Consider the following 26,758-nt stretch of genomic DNA (forward strand, 5'->3'; position numbering starts at 1 on the left):
ATTAAATACTTTTCTTTCCTCTATTTAAAATTTTGATTAACTTCTGCTATGATGGTAGTGAAAAAGGAAAAAAAAAATCTTCCTCTTAATTAAAAGTAGAAAAAGGGGCACTGCAATGGCATAAGGGTAAAGCTCACAACCCATATACGGGGGCTTTAGTCCTTGACATGGGTGTCACAGGTCTGTTGACCTTTGGCTTTGGTTACAAAGCAGATCTTAGAGTCTGAGCTGTGGACTTTTTTGATCATCCTCTCACTCAGCAGTCCACATTTTATTCACACCTTGAGAGCAGGTGAAAGGTTCTGTCATAAAATTGTAGTTTTACATCAGCAGCAGTTTGTCTGGAAATTAAGATGGACCTAAGGACAAAAAAAAAAAAGCACTAAATAAGCATATTTGTGGGGGGTTTTTTCACTACCGTGTTTCCCCGATAGTAAGACACCCCCGATTGTAAGACGTATCGGTGGTTTCAGGGGGGTCGGCTAATATACGAAAGTAAGACATATGTCTTACTTTCGGGGAAATTGCCGCCTCCCTCTCATCTAGCTGCGCGCCGCCTCCCTCTCCATACGTCACCGCGCCGTCCCCTGCACTTGTCACTGCCGCCTTCTGCTTAAAATACGGTAATACAATATTGTTCAGGTTGTTAATAAATGTTAATTTTATGGTTAAAACAAAAAATTCGACAATTTCTTTCCAATATAAGACATACCCCGAAAGTAAGACATAGTGGGGCTTTTGGGGATAAAAAGAAAGTAAGACACTGTCTTACTTTCGGGGAAACACGGTAATAGACTAGTATTTAATAAAACTAAATTTACAGTTCAAAGAATCTGAGTGTAGAATTTGAATGTTTTGGTCTTTACAGTCTGTTTTATAATATTAACAAGAAGACAGATAACTTAAAATAACGAAATAGTGCTTTAAGTTTTTGTTGAACTGAGATTTACAACTCAGATACCAATACATTTCGACACAGCTGAAAGCTGGAAATAGCTTCTGTTTTTCAGTTTTGTGCTACTCCTGGACGATAAGGCACCCTGGAAAGTGAGCCATATCGCTTATATTATTAACTGCCCCGTAGAGACACCAGATGATCATCCAGTGACTGTGTGAGAAATATGTTTATCATCACAGGCTGATCCAAATAACATGTTGATGATTATTTAAAATAGTGAACGCATTTGGACAGCCTGCATCAGATCCCCAACGCAAAGCTCAGCCAGATACGGGCAAAATTCCCAACACATATATTGGCTTTATTACTCAGGTAAATTCTGCTGAGCCAAAAATCTTTAGATCCACAATCTCAACTACATGTTCAAGACAGAAAAATAATCTATGAAATCAGTTATGGGTGGGGGCTCATGGATGTGTGTTTATTGTGGAAGACTTTTGAGTTTAGTGATTCACTTAAACCAGTCACCCTTTTTTATTCTCTAAATACAGTTTCGGTCAATTTAAGGTTTGAGATCCATATTTCTTAAAGAAAAAATTCTTCAATGTCAATAGAGAGTTAAAAAAAATACCATAACAATTACATTTATTTATTTATTTATTTATTTATTTATTTATTTATTTATTTATTTATTTATTTATTTATTATCATCTTCTAACAGTTTTCATGTAAGATCGTGTACAAAATATTCATCCAAGAAAGTAATTGCAATTCAGTCTAGTTCTGTTTACCATAGAGATGAGACTGAAGCAAATAAATAGTGAAGAGCTTGTTAAGCCTTCAGATTTAGCTGCATATTGCATAATATTTCAGCTGTCCTATTACATAATGTTGTCATAAATTCAAATTTCAGCCCAGGTAACAGTTGCGCAGATCTGATGGTTCAGTCAAAATTTTTGCAGCTGCCAAACTGGAATCCTGCAGTAAGACAGGAGTCACTGTGGAGGAACCTGCAGCTTCCCACACAGAACAGAAATTGAGAAACAATAGACGACAGAGCTGAGCCACAGACTTCCTGTGGTGCAGTTAAACCACATGAGCCAAACTGAACTCTGACAATAACAGATAAAATCGATGGGAGAGCTTCACATCTCCTACCTCATTGACAGTTTATTTCATGGATCGCAGCAAATAAAAACTGTGTCTGATTCAAAATGAGGGAGCGCCCCAGCTCTCATGCTCACGCGCGTTCCCTCGGTTACTTTAGTCCTAAGGCTGTTTAAGCTCAGGAGCAGAGTAAGACAGACAGCACAGGTCATGGGAATGTAGCAGCCTGACTTACGGCAGAAGCCAAAAATGAGACAAAGTCTCTGAGATTCACACAATCCGACTAATTATCAGACATAAATGAACAGGAAGCGCAACCATCTCAAACGAACAAAGTGATTTCACAGATCACTGGCGCCCTTTTCTGGAGATGGCAAATTAATGGCTGCGCTATATATTTTCTTTCCTGTGCTGCAAGTCCTCCAGAGTGCAATAACATTGAGTGTAAAGGGCTTGCCATCAAAGAGGTGAGATCGTTTTCTGCCCTGGACGTAGAGTGAAGTAAATGGGGAAACTGATAATGAGATTCGCTTAATTGTAAATTAACAGAATCCTGTTAATAAGATTCTGTTAATTTAAGATTTATTTCCTTATTGATTCATTTACTCCTTCTGCGGCAAGTGTAAAATGATGTGAGAGGATAGTTACCAGCAGCCCTAAATGACTAAGAATTGAATTTACAGCATGTCATTAATCACGCTGGAGATCATGAATTAGGATGCAGATTTACTTTGTGCCTGTAGTTACTGTGAGCAGCAGCCTGCAACAACCAGTGTATTCTAATTGTTGCTGGTGTGGTGGTGTGAAAGTTATACAACTGCCCTGATGCAATTTACRTTTTGGCATTCTTATATGTACATGTGGGTGGCAAGTATATTAGGTATGTACGTATTTCTAAAAGAAAATAAAAAAATGACGCAGTTGTGAAGGAGACGTTGAGAGATCAAGTATTGTACTGAGTTTAGATCAGTTTGCATATTTCATATGGCAACAATTAATTTTGGAAACATGCTGACAGGACCTTATTGAACAAGTAATTTGAGTCTACAGATATCCCTGCAGGGAACATGCAATCTATTATCCAATAGACGGTGCATTTGTGAATCTGCATCTGTCTCAGGTTTGTCAGATAATTTACACTTTGTAAAAATGATATATTGTCTGTCTAAACAACCTTGATGTGACTTATACCTTTAAAAATTCTCCATAAAGAATCCCTTTTTTGTTATAATTTGTTCAATCTGTCAAGAATCCACAAATGGTGAATAATCAACCCTGAAAAAAATAGCAAAATCCACATTTCCAAAATGATGTAGTCTATTTTTATTTACCAGTTTATGATGTGAAAGAGCCAAATAGAAATTGGTAAATATTGGTAAATAACATTAGTCATCATTTAGAATAACAACTACCTCGCTATGTAGGATTTGTATTTCAGTCTGTTGTACCTTATTTGCATGTTTAATTCTCTCCTGTTTGATGTGGTCACAGTTTAAAGCTATTATTTATTGATATGTATGAAATCCTTATAATAGCAGTATTAGTGAGATGTTTTGTGTATGATTATTATCAAAAGAAAAGTTGGATGAATACATTACAAAAGGAAATACCAGATGGCAGCAAGTTTCCCCCAGAGATATTTAGGGTGGCTTAAATATTTACAGCCATTCAGAAGGTCACAAAGACTGCATGAAGAAGATACTTTTGGATAAAAGGGGTATTTTAGGACAATGCGATGTCTCATCAGAAAATCTGGCAATGARCTAAYGAGCTTCAGCAAGCGATTTCTGAGTGGTATTTCAACAATAAAACACTTGACTTTTCAAACAGTCAATATACAGTTGACCAAACATGCTTTTTAGCTCCGTTTGGGTTGCCAGGCGAGGGGCCGKACTCAGCTGGGGTTGCTAGGTAAAGAACTTTAACTGTAACTTTTTWWAAAAATGGTTTTTAAAATGGCTTGTTTTGCACCCACCAAAAAAACATGAACTTATTGCCAGAAAACATGTGGTTGGTGGGTTTATTTAGGCACTTGGACTGATTTTTGCAATAGTAAAGACCCAAATGGAAGTACAACAACATGCAAAACAGGTGTAGTCAAATTATTTAAAAAAATTATTAATCTAATGAGAGTAAATGTGAAAAGGAGAATAATGTCCGTAAGGAATAGCGAAAGGGGTTGTGTTTCGCTGTAAAAAGACCAAAATATAAATAGAAGATTGGCACTTTAACAAGCAGGTTTGTAGGTTGATTCAAAAGGTAGAATTTTTGATAATAAGCTGAAGATCTGCAATACAAAATGYAGGCATTAGCACAGAAGGGAACCATTTGAATAACAGGAGTGWGASAACAGGGATGAATTATCACAGAGTGAAATACCAAGGAGTGTTTGTATGTGCTGAGGCGGTTATTATGGGGAACAGGAGACCTAATGGATCAAAGCTGTGAGGGCAAGAGACTTAGACAAATAAAACCTAAAAAGATGGAATAATAAAACTATGAACATCATAAAGAAAAATATGTTACTGGAGTTAATATGCTTAATTATCTGACAAGTCAAGAAAATCTCRTATATCATAAATGTGATATGATATATCAGAGACCCCTTACAGGCAAATAATTTACATTATTTCAAGAGTTTTTTTCCCCCACTTAGAGATGCATCAATAAGTCAGCAAGAAAATGATAGGCAAGTCACCCCTTAACCAAGATAATTTGAGCTTTTGATCAAACATCAGGTAAAGGTTAGGTACAAATTCTTTAGCCCATAAATTTGGAAAATGTTATTTTTTCATTGTCGGCTCACTGTAAAACTACTCTATCAARGAACCTGCAACTCTTTCRTTCCTTTTATTAGTTACTTGATAACACAAACCAGAAATCAGTATTGCCCATTAAAGTCTGATCAATCTGCCTCTATCTTAACCATTACTAGAAAACACAGGAGCCCATTGCTTTTCTTCTCAATCATCTGTAATGAGAAGAGTTGTGGYGTTCRCAARCAAACAAGCAAACAAGAAAAATCCATTGAGAGGCTCTTTAACAATGGGAGTCGAGTCACAGTTGCAAACCGTTCTTTATTTCTGAGCCACATCAGATGTTCCTGCTGCCTTCAGTGAGTGACCAGATTGCAGTGGCCTATGAGGCCTTGAAGTACGTGGAACGTTTGTGATTTATTTATTTTCCTCCTTATAATAAATGAAGATCAGACGTCAAAAACCCGGACCATAAGTGTCAAAAGAAAGCTTTACTCAATATTTCAATAGCTCAGATATCCCATTCAGGGTGCTTGTACTYGAATCGAGGTCCTGCATGTTTTAAACATTCCCCTTGTTCCGCTCACCTGAATCAAATAAACRCTTCATCATCAGCACTTAATGGTATTTCAGACATTAATTATGTAGTACTGGGGCAGGGATACATCTAACACCTGCAGGAGACCAGGTCTCACATGAAAGAAACCGTATATTAAAAAGCGGGATGTCTAAGTTTAAGTGATTTTAAACTTAGAATAGCAAGAGCTTTTAAAAATTTGAAACAGTCTGGACTTAGCCAAGGTCAGAAGGTATCCATTKATCCATCTATTTTTTTCATTCCCTTGCATTACTTTTACATTTTATGTGTGTGCTCAGCCACTTTAAGAAGTGGGTGAAAAACTTGGCAAAGTGTTCAGTTAAAAACAMTGCAAGAAAGTCCAACTCCTCAGAGGAAGATAACAAAAGACGTTCAAGGTGTTTAAAACWGTACACATTCTCTTTATTTYTTTTTCTTTGTCATTGTTTTATGTTTTAAAACTTTTTCACTAAATAAATTGTCTCCGTTTTCTTCAATAAATGACWTCACAACAATCCGAATTCTTATTTACMGAGAGAAGTTGAATGGATAAAATYCCTCCAGCTTGATTCTGGGGAGGAATCAGCTCAGCTCTCCTATCACTGCAGCAGCAGGAGCAGGCTTACGTTTTTCCTCCACCAGACTCTGTGGCACTTCTTTGGAAAGAAAAAAAATGGTGTATTATCTGTGTCACAATCTTTGGACATCTGTGCGCGCAGTTCGGTCACATTCTTCATCTTATTCTTGTAAAGCGGGCAGTGATGCACTTGTTTAAAGCAAACATGTAATTTTAATGCCATTTTTGCTGCCTGATGGATCTTCTTAATAGACATATATCTGTATTTCTGTAATTTCCCAATGGTTTCAGTTGACGTTTACATTATACACCATAATCCACATTTTTTGTGAAGGTATTTTCTATAATATGAATTAACCTTTCACGATAAATGCAACTGTGACGCCCAGCTCAAAGACGATGACACATTAATCTGTGATTCACCCCATTTTTCCACTCAGTTGACGTAGTAATAAGGACKGCTGTTTTTCGTAAAATACTGCATTTTTGCCAATTGTTCTGCTCTGTCTTGGCAAAGCATTGCTTAATTCTTACAACCTTGCTTAAGATTTTTTCCACAGGGCCCTAGAAATKACTTTAATCCTCATCCTTTAGTCTCTTTGAACGGCAAAAACAAAGAGTCTAATTTGCAGCCTTTGAGATTTGAGCCTCGTAATCACTAGCAAAATTTTGTAAATATTTTGGCCTTTTGATAGCATCCACACTCGTCTTTCCTCAGCCCAAATCAATATTGTTTGATGTAAATGACTGGTCAGAGCACATGTACATTATTTATTATTATCCAAGGTCAGAAACAAAAGGTGGAGAGGGATTTTTGCCAACCGTTTCACTTTAAACGCTCTTTGTACGTCACATTTGTTTTACTGTCTAAGAACCATAATTTCCGCAAAGTTCTGGAGACGATCGGATTAACCACACACACTTCTTATCTTTGGCCTGCTCAAATTTCTGTGTAATTATTCACACTCATGAAGCAAACCACAAAATAAAACCTTCACGTCGGCTCCATCAAAGCCCGCCTTATCAACCTTTCTGGCTCGAGCCGGAGAACCGGGACTTCTGCTGAGCGTCACCAGAAATGAAAGAGGAAAAGGCTTCAGCCGCCGTCACTATTTGAAGGAGACACTGAGCTGAGTTTGGCTCGATTGCCCGAAGTTATTAGCTCACGGTAATTAAGTTTGCATTATTCTCTCCTAACAGTGGAATGATTTCATTCAGCTCTCCATCATTGTAGCCCAGGCGTTTGCTCGTCTGACACGTGGAGATACCCATGAGCCGACCCAGCGAGGGTATGAAGAGGGAGAAGAGAGTGAGACGGAAAGGAAGAGAAACTGTCCTTAGCAACATGAAAACCCAGCAAACCACTTTGGCCGGCCAATGTCTCAAAAGGATTTTGATTGCAAGAACGTGGAATTCAGGCCCGGTTATTAAAAAAGGCTAAATACGTATAAAAGTTGTTCAAAATGTTGCATTCTTTTTAATATGAAGGCACACAAGTCAAACGGCTATACACATACACACAGACCTAAAGGCAACTTATAGAGGCCAATTAACGCAACATCTAAACTGCATTTTGGAAGCCGAAGGAGAATGTGCAAACTCAAACGAACACAGGGGAGTCTAAATGTCAAAAAACACTGCTAACAAATGTTTCATACTTCCTCTTTCAAGCTTTACAGTAACTGAAATGTACAGATTGAGAGGCTAAGATCATAGTGTCATACTTTAGCTTTGAAAAAGGACTATAATTAAGGACTATAATTAATAAGTGTTCCAGTTTCTAAGTCCAAGTTTTAAATAATAAAAATCTGAGACATCAGATGGAATGGTCATAAAGTCTGATTTCTGCGGTTCCTCACCAGTCCTGAGTTTAAAATAAAATAGGACTGTCACATGTACAGCATGTAAAGAGTTTTATTAGTAAAAAGCATGTTACCATACGCTGTTGCAGGCTTGAAACACACTGTGCTACCTTCTACTGCTGTCTCCTTTCTCTCATTTTTCTATCTTGTCCCTGTATAGCTGTAATAAGTTCATTAACGTCCAGAACTTGCTGTGCATTTGACTGACCTATCTGTCGGTCGGTTCTGTCTGATGTGATTTTGGTCCAACAAGTTGTGCAGTCTGACATCTTTTATGGTGCAGCGTGACGGGAGTTACTGCCATATCAGGCTTACACAATGTGACCTGTTCAAGCACAGTGTGTGCTGGACTTAGATTGGGTGGGACATTACGCTGATATCCAGGTAAATGAAATGCAGCTTTGTCTGTTCAGGCCTTGGATCCAGGTCTCACTTCTGGGGCATCATAAAGTTTTTTCTTATCGGCATAATTCTTTTTGTTAGATTAAGACAAAAACACTATAAAAATCAATGTAATCTTGGTGGTGGGTAGATTGGAGTAAGTAGATTGAGAGAATCCTATTTGCCCATTATCCCGTACTATGTGGCTCTAAATTACATGACTATGTAGTACAGATGATTTGCCACTGCTTTTGCAGATGTTTTTTTTTTTTTTTTACATTTTTATAAATTCAGCTTATAGTGAATTTTTGTGGAAGATATAATCCAATGGGAAAGAAAATAAAGGTGCCCAAGTCCAGTCTACCATCCCGCAACCCTTAGTTGCATCTCTGCTCCAACACACCTAAATGAAACGGCTCATCCTCATGTCTTTCAGCTGCACAGATGCTTGGTAGCTGTCCCTTTATTTGATTAAGTTTGGTGAACAGTTTGGTAAAAAATAAATAATTTTGTAAAATGCTAAAGGAAGAGAGAATGACAAATACTAATTTAAACCTATATAAAGAAAAGTACTCTTTGTGCTAACTTCTGTTTCTGTGGGGGGAAAAAAAGTTCATTTTAAAGAACAATGGAACCTCTTTTCCACGAGGAATGCTGTGAAGGAAATTACCAAATCAAATTGACTATTATCCAACAAGATTCTTCACATTGTAAACTAAAAAAAGGACAATTAKTGGTGTAGACAAATGTTATTGCAATTAAAGCAGTAACCTTTTTTTTTTCCTAAAAGAGCACTATCTCAGCTGGGCTCTGGCGGTTGCACACCACATCCTGTACAGGAGCCAAACGCATCTCTTCCCCAAACGTTAGCAACGTTACACCTCCAGTTCTCCGTACGCTAAAAGYTAACTTTGTTATTCCCACGTTTTTCATGTGTTGACTTGAGCTCAAAACTCTGCCTAAACATTACGAGTGAACTGGGAGCAAGACGAACTAAAATTAATTTTTTATCACTGTCTTTATAGCTCGAAAGGTTTCCGTATAACGTACCGCTCTGCAACTACAAAAAACACAAAGTATTTCTGACAGTGACAGTGGCAAAATACACACTTCTCACAAAAACAAACAAGCATAGTGCAGGAGCATGTGTACAGTAAACTGCACTGGTGCTGCCGTGGAATTGCAAAGGCCTGACTTGTTCTGCACGAGCTGCAGAAAGCTAGCTTAGAAGGCAACAAAAATAAACATAGCCTTCTCTTCTCACAAGTCTGATAAAAGCTTATACTGTTTATTAATTCAGTGGCCTTTACCGTGTTTTTGGATGACTCTCGGTTTGCCTGTCAGTGTGTCTCAGTGTATAAATAAATGAAAGCAAGTTGCAGCTGAAGCTGTGGACACTGAAGGCCGTAGCAAGGATGAAAATCCTTTTTCAGTCTGTCTATGTCATATCGGCCATGTTTTCTGTTTTGTTCCACGTCTTATAACACTGCATGAGATGCCTATTACAGCTGCGGTTTATTGTCAAGTATTTGCATACCTTACAAACTATGTGTTGTTTGTCTACTTAGCTCAGCATGAGCTTGTAAAATGCAACCTAATGAGCAGAGAGACTTGCTGCAGCCCAAAGGTCAAAGCAGCAGGCATCTGGGAAGCTAATGAAAATTCTCAGTCATTAACCATCCCACCTCTGAATTGCCCTTGAATAAGGAACTTAATCCAGCTGAGTGGCCCAAACTAGAAGTGGGACTGCAGCTGCCCCAGTAAAGTTTTTTTTGCGACAGTTTTGAGAGAAATTTTCAAAACCTTGGATTTCTGCTGCTCAGTGGATTTATTTTGTCACATTTATATATGTTGGACTTGATAAAGGTTTATGTACGAGGGGGTACCCAAAGGTTTCCAGAATGACGCTGCTGCATGCGCAGTTTTCGTAGTACACTATTCTGCCGCTAGTTATTTGTTCAACCACGCCTTATCAATCAGTGTGCCAAGCGGCGTTGATGTGGAAGGTTTCGTTTACCCGCAGTGAATTTTCTTGTAAGAGCTGTTTTGTCCAGCCGTCGTTTTTCTTCATGGAGAAGTTTTAAAAATGGTGAAATGTCAATTGATGATCAACCGCTTTTTTCCCGAGCAGGAAGCAAAACTTCACAGCCACGCGCTGCTCATAAATTGTCGTATATATATGTATGTATATATGTATATATATATATWTTTTTTTTTTTTTAAGTCTGGTTTTTGCTTCTTTAAAAATTATATTAGTGTATACTTGATGAAAATTCACTGGGAAAGCAATGGAGCAAAAAAAATTATTCTGCTGTAAATTTTGTATGATGAACTACATCTGTTCCGTTGCGTTTCAGTCTTTCACTAAAATCATGAAATAATATCCAATGAATGTGTTTTCAATCAATTCAAAAGTCAGTGTTAATGGGTTACAAGATAAATGAATGATTAAGGGTCATTTTCCTCCATTAAATAAGGATGACATCTGTTAGAGAGGTAAATAATTATTTGAAACATGCATTAGTCCCCTTATTTATAGGCATGCATGTGTTGACGAGGTCAAAACTCCGCCTAAACATTACGAGTGAACTGGGAGCAAGACGGACCAAAATTAATTTTTTATCACTGTCTTTATAGCTCATGGTAAAAATACATTGGTTTTTTTTATTTGCATTAGCAAAACTTTTTGTATTTTGAGCACATTTTATTGAGTGGTTAAAAATTGGAATGTTTGAAAATAATTGTGGTTTTTGGGATCATCAGTGGCACACATTTTTGCATCCCCAACATTTCCAATAAAATGAATCTGACTGATCAATATCTTATGAAGTTGTTTTATTATTATTATTTAGTGTAAACAAACCTTTTGTTATGAGCAACTGCAACTCTAACAAACAATGCTGAACAAGGAGCAAAGTTTATCTTGCAACCACACTCAGTGAGGGGGATCATAGGAAATATAAATAAAATATTCAGAACGCAGTATTGAAGAACTACAGCAAATTTTTCAAGGAGGCTTTTTACAAATCTTTACCAGCCGTACTAATAAATGTGAAGGGCACTATAATCACGATCGGATTTAATTTTTAAAAGAGCAAGTTTAATTTTAAATCACGGCAACATGTTTCATTATTTAGGAGATATTAGTGGTTTCTGGGTTGGATTTTTATTTTTCCAGACTCCTGAATTTGAGCAACCGACCACAAACTACCTGTCTTATGTGGGAGGCATCAGCAGCGAGCCTCCTAACAGATTTGTGCAGGGGATGTTTTGTTTCCAGCTCTGCTTAAATTCTTTTTGTCATTCACCTCAGCCTCTGCCTCGGTCAAACGTTTCCTTTCCACAATGAGAGTGACTTGCCTAAATTAGTGGAAAAACAGAGACAGGACACTAAATCCGAGCTGGCTGTTGTTTGGATAGTAAACAGAAGTCCAGAGGATGGGTAAAATTTAAAGCCATGATCTTCTGTCTTCGTGGGGATCCTTCAAAAAATAGATGTGTGTAGTGACGTTGGTGGGGTAACATGTTAATTCTGACAAACTTTGTGCTTTCATTTCATATAAACATGTCCCCCCCCTCCCCCTCCTCCCACGCCACCCCATTCTTGCTAATTAATTGCTATTCAATCAATATATAATACTAACATTATAGCTTTTAGTGTGTTGAAGTAATTCTAGCTGCAGAGTAAAATAACTCTGTTTATTCTGGTATGCCTGAAAATCCCCTCCAGCTTCCAGGGCTGTCAAAGTCAAATCTTTACATTTCACAGTCAAAGTAAGGAACCAGGCCAAAGATCTGGTTGTGTACACCGGCTGAGTACAGCTTTCTGTGTGAAGCCCCCACAGATGTGTGTTCATCCCCCAGTAAGAAATTCCTGGAAAAGATTCGGACCAAGGTCGTATCGAGCAAAAAAGTTTTTCTCAGCACCTACATTGGTTTTGTAAATAATATATCATCTGAAAGTAACTTTATCTTGCTCACGCGAGCAAAATGCAGCACTGAGATGCACGAATGAGTTAAGTTGTTTAGCTGCCAGCTTTGATCTGGGAAACTTTAGGTTCTCTCTTGTTTTAAAAAATAATAATAATAACATAGATGTACACTCTGCATAGCTCTGAGCCCCCAGTTACATTTGAAGAGATGTGATTCAGCCAAACATAAGTACTCAGGAAGATCAAAAAGACATTTCTGTATTACTTCTAGAAAGTTTTCATTCTGGACTGGCAATTTATTGGAATGTCTCCAGAGCAGATGTAGAAACAATAAAAAAAATTAAATACTCCCCCAAATCTACCGCCACTGCAGCAGGCTGTGTTGCTGAATTTTTGCTCATAAGTAAAGCCCCGGGAGATGTGCGCAAATGATCCTGAAACAGATTAGGGAGTCAGTGCCCTGCACCTCCTTCTCGCTGGTAGGATTCCTGCCTGTCTGCTCGGTTAATCTAGCCCTGCCAGGAAACCGCAATACCGGCATGAAATACATCTCCGTGTTTTTTTTTTTCTTTCTGATAAACACACACTGCGTACATCCCTGAAAGCTGTGCCACCGAGCTCTGATCCTTTGTCATCTTCTCATCATTGGGTTTCCATTGGCCGGAACAAAGGCAGCTCCACTTTAAGTGCCTGCGCTGACATTTTAGAAGGTGGCATATTGTTTGGATTAGGCGCACTCGCAGTGTTGTGASCTTGAGCTGAAAAATACTCGCGCACATTAACACGGCTGTTTGTAGCTGCTCATTTGAGCCTCTCGGCTGTGACTTCTTCCCTGCTTTGATGAAAGTGGAGCCACGGCATGCTTGTTGAAGTATCGCCTTCAGCACCTGGCTGTCACATCAGTGATGGCTCTCTCCTCCCAGCGCTTAGAGCGTGAGATGTCTTAAACTCTCTGCTTTGAGCCACGCAGGGCAATAATAATCGCTCAGCGGAGGAAGTTGGAAAAGTTGAAGACAACACTGCTAACTGAGTGACTGAAATATGAATTTGACACATTGAGGCCTGTGTTATCACTCTTTATCCTTTTTTATTGCTTATATTGTGATACATCCTGCTGCTTACCTTGGAAAACTACTTCGTACTATACCCTATTGCCATAAAATGTGTAATAATTATAATTTTCACAACAAACTAAAGGATGTGATGCTTGGCACTCCTACCACAACAGGAATCTGTAACAATTCCTATAAAATATAACGGATTATGCAGTCATTTACTTTTCAGAATTAATCAGCATCCAGGAACTTTTCAATTAGTATCAAATACCTCCTGTTTCCCTGGGGTATAAATATAATGTGACACAGAGGCACAGATTTTTTTTAAACAGGACTGAATGAGGGTTTAGGTTTATCTCGCAACCACACAGTGAGTAGGACGGTAAAAGAAGTGACTCAGAAAACAAATCTGTAGCTAACTGTGTGAACTATAGGAAGAGGTGTCATATATCAATCTAAACAATATGTGTGAAGGTGTTGAGTTTGTTAAAAGCATGCCAGATTTTAATTAAAATCAAGTTCTTTGGTTTTGTTGAATTGAATTAGAATGAGTCCACGGAAAATACCTCATGCAAACTGTTAAGTGTGGTGGAAGAGCTGTGATGTTGCAGGCCTGTTTCTCTTCCCGAAGTCCTGGGAATCTTGCCCAAGAGCACAGCTTCATGGGTTTTTAAAAAATATCATGATATTCTAAATAGAAATCTGGAAGCTCTTCCCTGAAAACTGCAAATGGGTTCTCTTTGGATTTTCACTGGAATAAAATTCCAAAACGTGTGACCAAATGAAGTCAACAAGGGTTCACCAGACACAAAATCAGATTCTAAGACCAAACCTGTTAAAAATTAAAACTTTTCTTGGAAGTTGATAAATGTTGCTGTTACTATATAATTACATTGATGCAAATTGTGTTAGAAAACGTGTATGTGCTGCATTTCACCTGTTCTTGCTAGGAGGAAGAATCACTGACTTGAATATAAAAAGTCATCTTTCTTCATTGAGAAAGCAAAAGAGAGAGAGAAAAAAATCACACTCATAAATAAAACATTTGTTAGAGTTGTTGCAGAGCACTCGACACGAGGAGGAAAAAAAAACAAACAAATCCGACATATTAGAAAGATAGCAGTTTGCTCTTGTTCCTGCTCGCCTCGTGCAACATAGKGACGATTTTCACACATCTGCCGCAGCACAAGAGGCTTCTGTTAAGAGTCAAGACGGCAAGCAAGTTCAAAGAAAACTGTTCGGAGATACAGTGGGATAAATTATGTCTGGCTGTAGTTTCATGAGCAGCATTTCTCCCTGCCTGTCACAACATTTAGATGAATCAACACATTATCAAAGACCGTGTGGGAACATAACTTATGACGAGAAAACAAAATCTCTCTGTATCTGTCTTGCATTAATAGTTGGTACATATTTGCAGTATTTGCCTAATCCCTATTATTCAGGTACATTTTGTGTCGCCTTGTGGATTTTCTTAAGTTATTTTAAAATTGTTATGGGTTTATACGGACGTAGGTTTTGCTTAGCAGACCTGCAGRCCTAATCTTTTCAAAATGAATAATTTAATTGTCATTAAGACTTGAGGTTTTCTACAGTGCCTTTAAATAGTTATTATTATTAAATTATCATAAAATAAACTACATATTTCAGAGAATAACAATGTGAGTCCTGATTTGAAACGATTCCTTCCATATTCATTTGGCTAGGAGTCATTTGTAGTTTGATCATTCAATCATGAAACCTTTAAAGGCCTAATATTGATATGGTGAGTTTACCCCAATCAATTTAATGACATTCTTTTGAGCGAGTTTAATTTAAGTCGGGGATAATTATACAAATCAGATCTGTATTTGATCTAAAGATATATTTATTTATTACAGTATTCTTAAGTTTATTTACGAATGCCCCCTATAAAATGTTAATAACTCTACATCAAAGTTGTGAATGTTCTGTAGCAAAAATCCTAGATGCACATTGTCAAATAATGTTTTGGTCCAGTCAGAAATCCCCGTGCYGTKAGCAGAACTCCTTTTTTTTTAATGTTTTTTTATGCATTTCTTGTCAAAAGAGTTTAAGATCAGCGCTGCCATAGCCACATTTATAATACAGTCTCATCCACATGCTGTAAAGCTGATGTTCACTCACTGGTTTATTGCAGCATTTGGTGCTTTTTCAAAGGGCGCATCAAAGGATGGAAAACACAGTGTGAGGTAGATTTGCTCAGTGACCCTCCTCATGATGCTAACGTTCATTACTAGCTAATGTGAAACTTTGAAGTTTCCCAGATGGCGTTGTTTGTTATCATTCACGCTTGCTGTTCAAGCTTCACGACCTGTAAATAAKACTCCTCCTAACTGCCTTGTTTTCAGAGCTGAAAGTACATATGGGAGCCTAACTTCTTGAAATTTCCAAGTGTCAGCCTCAGTGGCTCATTTAAATGCACGGTCATGCTGCCGTTTCTGCCGCCATGCAGATTGTGTTTACTATTTCACAGTTTCATTAACAGTATTTTAAAGCCAGTGACAGCACATTGAATGACTTTAATTATACCATGCAGGATCGTGGTGGAAAATGTACAGACACAAAATAACAGCACGCAAACACTACAGCATTTATGCATAGATTAACTAATATAGRCCAGCGTGAGGGCATAAAGAAAATATTGTATTAGATTTGGTTGTAGCCGAAGAAGGATTGTAAGTTGTATCGGTTTGTTGCCTCCCTAAAATAATGGCCTAGTTTATTTTTCAGGCAAAAAWAAAAAAATCACTTTTAACAAAAAGATGTCTTAAGCAGGTATATAAGATGTCCTGCAGGATGCCCTGTTGAGCTTGCTTCTATCATGAAATTTGGATGACTTAATGGTGTGCTTTTTTTATTATTGTAGTACTGGATAACCCAACTGAAGGTGGGACATCATCAATCAGGATTTTGAGACGGACGGCAGATGGCATCATCAATTATGTCAAGTTGTGCAGATCCTGAAGCAGCAAATAACCATTTTGAACAGTTGGTATGATGCTTTTGTTCTGACATGCTGTTAGAATACCAAGACACAACTTGCAAAAAAAAAAAATATTGTGTTTCCTCAGTTGGTAGAATATTGTCCCAAAAATCCTGAGAAGTTTATTCATTTTTAGTCGCTTGTGTTCTTGTTGCTCAGCAAGTTTTGACCTCAGTCTTGTGCATAAATGCTATTTTTGCCTATTCTCATTCTTGCTGACCTTTACTAAGGGAAATGAGACCTGCAGGTGCTTAGGTGTTCTGGGTGCTTTTGTAACCTTCTTAATGAATTGTTGATCTGCTCTTGGAGTCACTTTGCTGCTGCTGAGGTCTCTTGCTGGAGTCTCGATAGCTAAGAATTTATTTATTTAATTATTTTTTTTGCAGAATGATGGATGTCAGTTAATTTACTTCTCATGTTCTTTATTTTGTTTTGCATAATGAATTGATTGTATTTTGATAGCTTTTTTCCACTTATTTAATTATCATTTTCAAAATACTTTTCAAGCAAGGAAAGAAAAATCTGTAAGGAAGCAAATATTTTTTATACTACACTGTAAAATTTGTGAAAATTAATGAAAGTTTAAGGAAAACAAATATAAACATATTTGCTAAATTAACTTTATGTGAACATGTTAAAATAAAATGTTAAATTTAATTTAATTTTATTTTTTACTTTCTCTGCTTTTTAGTTAAATGTGAAAACCTAACTGCAAAAAGACGCCATATTTGAATTTCTATGAAGCAGAAAAAGCTAGAGAGTCTGCCCTCATTTCCTGCAGGGTCTTGTTGGTCATGCTATCCCTACCACCTTGGATCTTGTCTTGCCTGTTAAATGGATTTCTTAAAAAATCAGTTATGTTCAGTTTATTACTGGCAGCACATATGAGCTGCTGAGTGTCACTGAACTGTGATTTGGGTGAATAAAAGAGCCTCTTTAGCATTCAGGTGTAGTTAAGGCAGCTATTAGAGCAGCTTTACACCTCCAGAATCAGAAAGAGGTGCCGCTGATCCTAACTGATCCTGTGCTCGGGGCACTCCTCCTCTGCCCGCATAATGACTCATCCTTTCACGAGATGCATTTATGCAAAGGATAATATTTGAAGATATAAATCCATTTTCAGTGTCCTTAAATGTACAATATTTCCTACAAGCCCCATTTTCTGTGTGATACCTGACATCAGTTATAACCACATTTTACATGCTAATTAGTTCACTTTATTTAATCTGTCAGGTTTTTAATTTAAGATAAATTTTTAAAAAATTTAATTATTGTGATTTACAGTGGCCTGAACCAGTGCATAACCAGTAAAAATGAATCAATTGGCATTTTTGTCTATTTGTTTTCTCTTAATTAAAAGAGAAGGGTTGCAGCAGCAGGTTTCACATGTTATTAAGGATTCTGAGATAAGACGAGCTGTTAGAAAATCTTCTTTAAAGTCTGCACAAGTTACAAAGCTAAAAGTCCAAAAGCGGATAAGATTCTCTGAAGGACTGCAGAGGAATATAAAAAAATGAAGATGGACAGCGGTGAAAATACATTAGTGTATCATTTGAAAACTTTTTTTTTTTTTTTTTAATGTTTTGAGGTTTAACGTTTGAAGGGGAAGCAGCACTTTATTTGCACATGGCAAATTGGACTTGAAACAAATACTTTTCCCATTAAGAACTGAAATGACAAAATCCAGGTGGATGCTGCTGCATAGTGGCAAGCTGATGCAGCTGTATCACACATCCAATTAATTGACTGTCGTTATTAAATGATGACTTCAAAAKGTGATAAATGCCTGGTTTCTCACCTCATCGCTCGTTGTGACTGTTCTCACTTCATCTGCTCACATCTTTGTTACCGAGGACGAGGATTTGAAAAGAGGAGCCGGGAGGATGAAGTGAGCAAAATGGAAGAACAAACAGTGAGCTTGAGCTCTTTTTATGTTTGACCTGCTGACCAATGAGAGCAGACCGAGTCTTTAGAGGAAATGAGTGAAAGTGACACTGGCTCAAAAAGAACATTTTAGTCAAATGGTTCAGCAAAAATACCATCTGGGAAAGTATTACGTTTCTGCTGTCAAAGTCCAAAAATCCTTTTTTTTTTGTGAGAAAACGCAAAACTGAAAATCGGCTAAACAGAAATAAGTGGAATCGGTTAACCATGGCCATGAAATTATTAATAATTAAAAATATCTAAAATATCTGTCTTTTGTCCCAATGTAAAAAATATCACAACTGCTAAATTCCTGTGGATTTTTTTTTCCTTCAGCTTCTTAGCTCAAACATTCAAATATAAAAACTACCAAACATTCAAAGTACAAGCTACCCTCTGTCTAATGAATTAAAATGAAAGAATTACACTCTTTCTAAATACCTTAAAAATGCTGCAGTTAAACTGAGAAATGTTGTGGCTGCATGTTTATTATGGATTTGCCAGTTTCAGTTGGCAACAGGTTGGCGTTTTGTTTTGGTTCTAAAGCAGCAGCATCCCAGACAGGCTTTCGAAAGGGAAGATGGAGAAGGCTTCCCCACCAACTGTGTCTGCACATAATTCAACAGTTTAGACACAACACTTGCCAAGCACGCTTATTTAAAATGAGCACTGCCCCGTGGTCCATTGAATTAAACAATTTTATCGTGTTTTTTTTTTTTGTTTTTTTGGGCACAACATTTACTGATTGTACCCGATCAATGTGTGTCGAGCAGAGCTTTAAACAACCAGAATCAGTAATGAAATTATAAGGTTGCTGGGTGTAGCATTACAAGCAAGCAGTGAGTGTGGTGTCCGTTTGTGTGAAGGAAGTCTTAATATTGAGCTGTTTACGCAGGGATTTAGCTCTCGTCTGAGTTTAAATGTTTATATTAATGTCAGCAATGCAATATTAAACTGCACAGTTTATATGAAATCACAACTTATCTCTGAATTTTTAATCGACTGAAAAATCTGTTCGGAGCCAGCTTTAGAAAAATTATTCAGCCACTTAATGGACATTTATGTAGAAAATACTTAGAGACTCTTTTTTTTTTTTTTTTTACCTCATGTTGATTCTGAAAAGAGCTTTCATCATGAGTTTCTCAATCAATCTGACAACTTCTTTCTTTCCAAATACAGAGAAACACATTAATGTTAACATGAGTTTAGCGTCTTTTTCAAGGACATTTAGATAAGTGGTAAGGCAGTAGGACCAACTTCAGGGCATTCTGGGTAATAAAAATCACTACTACATGAAAGAGTGGATCATTTTAAAAGCAAATACCCCAATGAATACAGTTCTCCCTGAATCATTCACCTGTCTGATTACTAAGACTAAGACACACATTTGTGATTACTTTTCAGATAATGGCCACTTTTAGAAATAAAGGTGGATTTCAGTGCACTGACTCCACCCTCAGTCCACACCTTGCGATCAACACCCAAATTCTGGAACAATCTTTTCTTCACCTTCCTTAAAAGGCTGCTGCTATTCTTGTTACTTGTGCGCTATTTTCAGCAACAGTTTTTCCTTCCATTAAACATTCCACTTGTATGCTTGGAAACCATAGTTTGAACAAGCAGCTTCATTAGCAGAATTTTGTTTAGATGTTGTTTTTTTCACTCTCCCTGTGAAGGGTGTCGATAACTGTCTGGAGGACAGCCGTCGAGTCCCTTTGATTGTGGAGGTCATAACTTAGCATTTCTCTAATCATTTGACGTAATACTCAAAAATGTTGCTATGCGATTTTGAGCAGTGATCCTCAAGATTAGCAAAAACATTTACGCTCAAATTGAATCATTCTTTGTCTATATGACATTAAGTTTTGAAACTGTGTAACTTGAATAAAGTTGGATTTCAGCGTAGTGGGGTTTTTGAGCTGTGCCTCTATACCTGATTAAAGGTCTGACTGACATGTGGTGAAATAAACAGCAATGAATTGTCTTTGTTCAAACCATAACGACTGCTGTGGTTTGTGTGCTGAACCAACCCAGTGAGTTCATGAGTTGAATTTGCTCAGTCATTTTAAACCAAATTAATCTGTTTGCTTTCCAGCTCACAGATTCTCTGTTTAATATGCCTGACCATCTGCTCCGAACAACATGACTGATTTCTATCTCTTCAACAGAGGAGGGACGTTATCGCTTGGTGTCGTGGCCCCGATTCGTCTGTTCATTGTCTGTACCTGTAGTTCTCTGTTAGGCTAGACCAGAACACAAGGAAACCCCCCGAACAGGTCAGCAGTCTATCACAGACTAACACAATTTCACAGCCGCATTCACACATCCAAGAAAAGTCAACCTGACCTGTGTGTTTTTGGACTGCAACAGAAAACTGCTGCACCCAGAGGAAAAAGCCTTGTGATGTCAAGTCAAGTTTATTTGTGCAGCCCGATATCACATAAGATATCTCTGTGGGCATCGCGGGCTCACAACAGCACTAGTTCCTGACCCAGCTCGATCTCTCTCAGAAGATGAGGAAAGGGCCGGTAAAAAGAAACTGTTACAAGAAAGGAGAAGAAACCTCGGGAGACAGCTTCAGTGAAACAATTCCCCGTCCTCTGACAGATGGGGGAGAAAGGAGGAAAAGAACAAAGGTTTAAAGGAGACTTGGAGTTAGGGCTGAAAAACATCTCAACACTGAACATATTTTCTTTTTCCTTGTTCATAAAACAACACTTTCAGGTTACCGTTTCTATAATTAAAATGTATTTCAAAAGTCATCTCAAGTTTAACATGTGAATTGTTGTGGGGAAAGGAAAAATGAAGTGAGGAATAGATTCTTTTTTCCTCATGGACTCCAATAAGATTTAACAAATCTATTGAACCGTTTGGCTAAACTCTTTATTCCCATTCTTTGTTGAGGAGGCTTATCTGAAAAGTAGTGTAAACCCAATAAATACCAGCAAAGAATAGAAATAGACTTTTATTGTCCTTTTTTCAGACTTCCTTAGCTGTTTTGTTGTCCATGTTGGGTGTTTTTGGCAGCTATAGCTGATTTGGAGATGCTAGCCTCTGGATATTTTGAACCAACCACGGGTCAATTAGGAGCTGCTGTGGGGAATGCTCATAGGTGGGTCCAAAGAGGGATTAGAGCTACAACCAGTTGAAAAAGGGTGTAATAAAAAAGCTGATATATAATAATAATAATACTATATTAAATCATGCATTAGACTTAAACAACATTGTGATTTTTGCACTTAGTGTATTGAAATTGAAAGGAGAAGTCAAGCAGAGGTTCTTTGATTACCCAGAGACTGATGTTTGGCAGAGTCTTTGCCATTGTAGTTATCCTTCAATATAGTTTTTTTTTCTTTCTACCTCATCTTTTTGACTTTTTTCCAATTTAAACCACTTGAAAGATGAACGCATCTGGTTTTCAGACAGGAATACATTTTTACTGGTATTTGCCGCATTTGTCGACTTTGACCTTAAATCACGGTCTCCAGCTTGAGTGCCATTTTTTTTTTGTCACAGATTAAATAACTCAGACTGAGCTCCCCAATCTAATTATTTTTGAACTTCCCATTTTAATTAAACAGAAATCAGCACCAGAATGCATAACTGTTGTGTCTGCTGGTTTTCTATTACTCCAGTACATCTACAAGGAAACAGACTATGAAGAAATGCAATTTCAACCGAAAGCAAAGCCTGATACGTTTAGTTATTTCAAACTGCTATTGAGTTACTTTTTATGTTGTCCACGGATATTTTTTGCCACGTACAAACCATCATTCTTACATGCAAACAAAAAGGTCTCCTGTAGAGCAAACACAGATTTAAAAAATCCAGGAATATCTAAGTTAACCCTTATAAAAGGGGTATTATAATTACAGATGCAGACTTCATCTTTCAAAGATGGATGGCCTGATGAAAGGGCATCTGATTACTTATTAGTGTATTTAGCTTCTTTGCTTTTGCCATTTTTATGGGCAAAAAAAATAAAAGCCAAGAAATTTTATTTAATTGCTACTTGTCTGGCGTTTTCTAGGCTGTTAACTCACTGAGAGCTCTTTAATTGTGTATTTGACTGGGACTTTTCTCTTGTAAGTTGAGAATACTGTGGCGTGCTGAAAGACCAAGATGTCAGTCTTAATGAACTCCAATCACAAAATGGAACAAAGCAACTTGCTACTTCTTCAACCCAAAATCATATCTGACCTGTTCTCCGCTGTATTTTTCAAAAGCTGTTGCGAAATAAGCAAAAGCATATATGTTTACTGGCTGCTTTTAAATTAGATGACAGATTCATCTTGATTCCTCATATGCTGACAATGGAAAATAATCTTTTTTTAATTTTGAGTGTGCTTAATACTCACTTACTGAAGCCACAAACATTTAGCTGATTACAGTTTCAGCAACACGCAGCACAACTAGAGGTAATTTTAGGAGATGAGCTTCAAAAGAACATATTTGTGAGAGCGCGGTCACCAAAAAAAGAATACAGTTGGCAAAACTGCCACCTATTTTCTTCAAAAATACAATTCAAAAAACAACCGCTCGACTGTAAGACTGGCTGATTCATCGTCCTTCTAAATCTTTCATGGGGAGCTTTCTGTGCTTTCTGCAACCCACAAAATGTTTCAGAGTTTGAAATTGTTAGCTCTGTTGCTTCATGATGTGATTCAAAGTGCCTGACGGTCATAACAGACCAAAATTACTCGATTCCCGATCATTTTACATAATGTTGTTTTCAATGTTCCTACAGCCTGCCTAGAAATTCTGAAATTATCTGATACAATTGAGTTCAGAATGGTGTGTTTGTACATGTGTGCTGCCAGTAAACACATCGATACTGCAGTGAACCCGAAAAGTTTTTCCTACTGTTGACAGAATTTAGACGAGCATCTGTTACTAAGCATCAACAAGCTGATGTCCCCGCGTTGAATCATCCACATCATCATGAAGAGAGTAGAATGTAATACTAAAACCAAAAGCCCACTGGTCTGCAGACAGCTTGTTATGACCCACAGTTACAATTTATTGTGACAGAGCCCTCCATTGAGCAAAGTAATTATGTTGAGAGCAAAGGAGGAAGTTGCCATAGAGACGCAACCCCAGAAAACATGAACTTTTACCACCAGAGAAAACTGTTCATGATCTGCTCGCAACCACTGGTCAATATTGATTTTACTCATGACCTTTTCATCTTCACAGTGTATGAGTAACCGTTAAAAACATTCGCTGCAAGACATTCGCTAATTAAGTTCATCTGTGTGTAAATGCCTGAACTAAAGTCTTCCGTTTGTGATTTCCAATGAATGTTGGGGGCGATATGGGCTTGTGGTATACTTGTCCTTGTTAACACATGCAGTCTGACCTTACATCATTGTGATCCACATTATGTTGTAGATACTGTCTTGTAGGTTATAGTTTCACAGAGCAAATTGGAAAAACAAAGAGCTTAATGGAATGGCTCCCGTCTATGTGAATGATCTTGCAAAATCTAATGTCATGATTCACTCTATCTGGCCATCAGACAGTAGTACCTACATCCAGCTCAAAAAGATCCAGAGTTTATGTTTATGTGAAGCTTACCAGAAATGGCATGCTCTGTAAACGACTTTACACCGACTGTGACGAGAAAAGTGCCAACTGGAAAAAGATGGTTGTTACACCTTCAAATTCAATATTTGGACGTGTGTCCGACATGAACTGAATGGCTTCTTTCACATCCTCCGCTGCTATTTCCAAACTACAACCATAGACGGACTGCAATTCTAAACGGCGCATAAAATTAAGGTCTTTGTTCAAACGGAGAAATCAAGCTCGGTGAGAAAACTGTTTCATGCCAAACAAAAATAACTTCTTGTTTAAAGTCTATGTAGCCCTCTAATCAGCCTTTTGTCAAAACTAATCTTCAAATGATTACTGTGTGCTTAGAGCATCAGGAAACTTTAAGGTAAAGCATTGCTCATGTACAGGTATTATATCTAAAATTAAATAGATTAAACTATGTGGAATATATATGCATTATTCCCTTAAATAATAAAAGGTGAAAGCATATTTCCAGGGTGACTTATATCTCATCTGTCAGAACCCTCAGCAGCCTGCAATCATGCTGTCTATCAGCCACATCTCAGGCCACAAGGTGATATGCATTCAAAGAGACTGAGGTAGACTCACACGGAGGTCATTTACTCAAGACATAAAACAGTTGAAGAAGGTGGGAGCATTGGCACAAAGTGAACAATGTGGAGGTTTAAAAGCAATGCATTTATTTTCCAATTAATAGTTGAACTGCATTGTTCAGCTGCCAAACGAAACGTCTCAACTGAGAGGGGCTTTGGTGAGACGCAGAAGACAAATGTTTTGGGATGGGATTAGTCCTCCTTTTTTATTCACAACGGCAGACTGGGTTGCCAGAACTGGCCATTAGCTCAAATGACTTTCAGGTCTTTTCAAAGACACACAAACGCTTAATACAAAGGCATATGTATCACAATATAGGCAGAATTGTTTTAGCAGTCATTTATAGAAAAGAGCTACAGCCCTCATCCAAGGAAAGACACTTTTCCAACAAAGCATGTCTAATTCGAAAAAGAATGGAGGAGAGAAAAAGCAATTTCAATGAGCCAGGAAATGTAATGCATCTGGCCCAGCAGCTTTGATGGGAGTGTATCAACTCTAATATGTATGCGCGGATTTGCGTGGCCATCCATGTGTCATGCTGTCCAGATGAGAAAGAACACGGTTGTTCTATTACATGGGTTAGCACTTCTATGTAGATCACTTGAGACCTGCTGGACATTCTTTCCCTACATATCCTCCCTCACATTGTCACTGCTGTGCTGAGTGGAGTGAAGTCAAACAACTAACACCCTTAAAATGAAACTGGAAATGGAAATTTGTTATTTGATTCACTTAGGAGCTTTCATCGTGTCATCAAGAGGCAAATTATAGGAGCTCTTTCATGGCCAGTGAATGGGAGGCAGATTTGTAGACATGGTAACCGCAGCCAGGTTGATTTTGCAGAAAATATGGGGATGTTTTTCTGGTTCAAAACAGACAACAGCAAGTGAAGCTCATTTTCATGTGAAATAAAATAACTCGTCCTTATACAGGTGGAGCTGTATTTTGGATTTCAGCTTTCATTTGATTTGTGGTTGGAAAAGAAGAAACAGATTTTTTTTTTTATGTTCACAGAAAGAGCTTACAATGATCTCATTTAGAGATATAAGCATAATTTTTTTCAAAATGAATTATTATTTTTTGCTCCACTGTAATAAGTTAGTCTGCAATATTCCAGTTTAGGTTTTGATTCTTTAAAATATGGGCGTACCTCATATACATACGATCCCTAACACCAACAGATTTGGTGGAAGTGATTGCCGGTTCTGCACAAGGAGGGAAACTAAAAAGAAAAGCATCTGCCAGTGTGTTTTCCATTTAGGAATAAATACTGGCAGTCGTCAGATATACTCAGTAATGGCGCGGCTTGAAAATGATCCACAGCCACAATTAAATGCTGTATGGCTGGGGGGATTTAGCCAGTTGCAATTTGCAGTTTTTGCTGTTGCACATTACAATGCCGTTACATCCAAAACCTCGGCTTTTTTTGTATTTATAGCTACATTTTTGGAAATGTGCTCCTTGACAATGTGTGGGGGATTATTGCCATACTGTTCTGAAGCTTGGGTTAGGAGAGATTTAACTTTTCTGTATGTGCAGTATCTATCCGTAAGTTGAGTAAAAGGGGGAAAGTAAATACTCCAAAAATAATGTTTTTTTTTTTTTTTTTATGAATATTTTAATACTTATTTCAAAGAGAGCAGACTGTGGATTGTTTTTTTTATATTTTTTTTAAACAATACGTAATTTTGCTCTCAGATAAAATGTCTGCAGGGAGAACAGTTTTGGGACAAACTTGCAGTAACTAGTGGATATGAAATAGGAGTACAAATTTGCAAAGGAGTGAATTGACCTGGAGCCACCAATGATGCATCATTGCAGAATCCCAGCCTGTTCTAAGCTATATAATTATGATCATGGTTATTCAGGTTAAATTGTTTTGCTTGATTTGTCATTTTGTCAGGGATTCTTGGTGGCAGACGGAGACAAAGTGCTAGAAATGCAGTTGGTCCTGACAGTCTGAAGGACTCTTAAATGCTGCCACTCCCACAAAAACAGCATGAATGGTTTCTTAAAGAATGTTTAAAACCCATCATTTGTCTTGATTTTACACCTAGTGGTAAATGCTAAATTTATTTTTTCAACTATTTTGGGTATTTTTGTTAAGATGTGATTCAGATCAGACATAACCTAAAAACAGAAATGTTTTAGGATCCCGGAAACATATCTTTTTGTGCTATAAAAAGTATTGCATACATTGGAAAATTGAAAGGATACACAGGTTTTTTGTTGTTTGTTTCAAATAAAATCTGAAGATTGTGGTTAGCATTATTCTTCAGCCCTTTGACTCGTTTACCTCTAAATAAAAAGAAAACCAAGTTCATTTTTCTCTGCAGTCCGGTTCTCTCCTTTGCAGCCACAAACCAAAAGAGGTTAACAGCAGATGTGGAGGAAAGTTTTCTGGTCAACTAAATTTTTTATGTATATGCAAAACACTATGTGTGGCAGAAAATTAACACTCTAAACACAGCATATCCTTAGTGAAAAATTGTAGCAGTAGTTTCATGCTCTTGGG

At 37.5% G+C, this 26,758-nt stretch overlaps 1 long non-coding RNA gene across 2 annotated transcripts in view; it reads left to right on the top strand.

The window, feature by feature from the left end:
• LOC103468687 (uncharacterized) overlaps positions 1-21,024 on the top strand; it is a 72,173-nt gene extending 51,149 nt beyond the window's left edge. Inside the window, exons 3-5 of one of the 2 annotated variants that reach the window (XR_534240.1) lie at positions 16,033-16,158; positions 20,241-20,348; positions 20,443-21,024. This is a non-coding gene — a long non-coding RNA (uncharacterized LOC103468687). The remainder of the gene's footprint in view (positions 1-16,032; positions 16,159-20,240; positions 20,349-20,442) is intronic. The other variant, XR_534241.1, reaches the window with a different exon arrangement.
• Positions 21,025-26,758: the final 5,734 nt, after the last annotated feature.

The sequence above is a fragment of the Poecilia reticulata genome, linkage group LG8, assembly GCF_000633615.1.
Source record: "Poecilia reticulata strain Guanapo linkage group LG8, Guppy_female_1.0+MT, whole genome shotgun sequence".
Taxonomy (NCBI): Eukaryota; Metazoa; Chordata; class Actinopteri; order Cyprinodontiformes; family Poeciliidae; genus Poecilia; species Poecilia reticulata.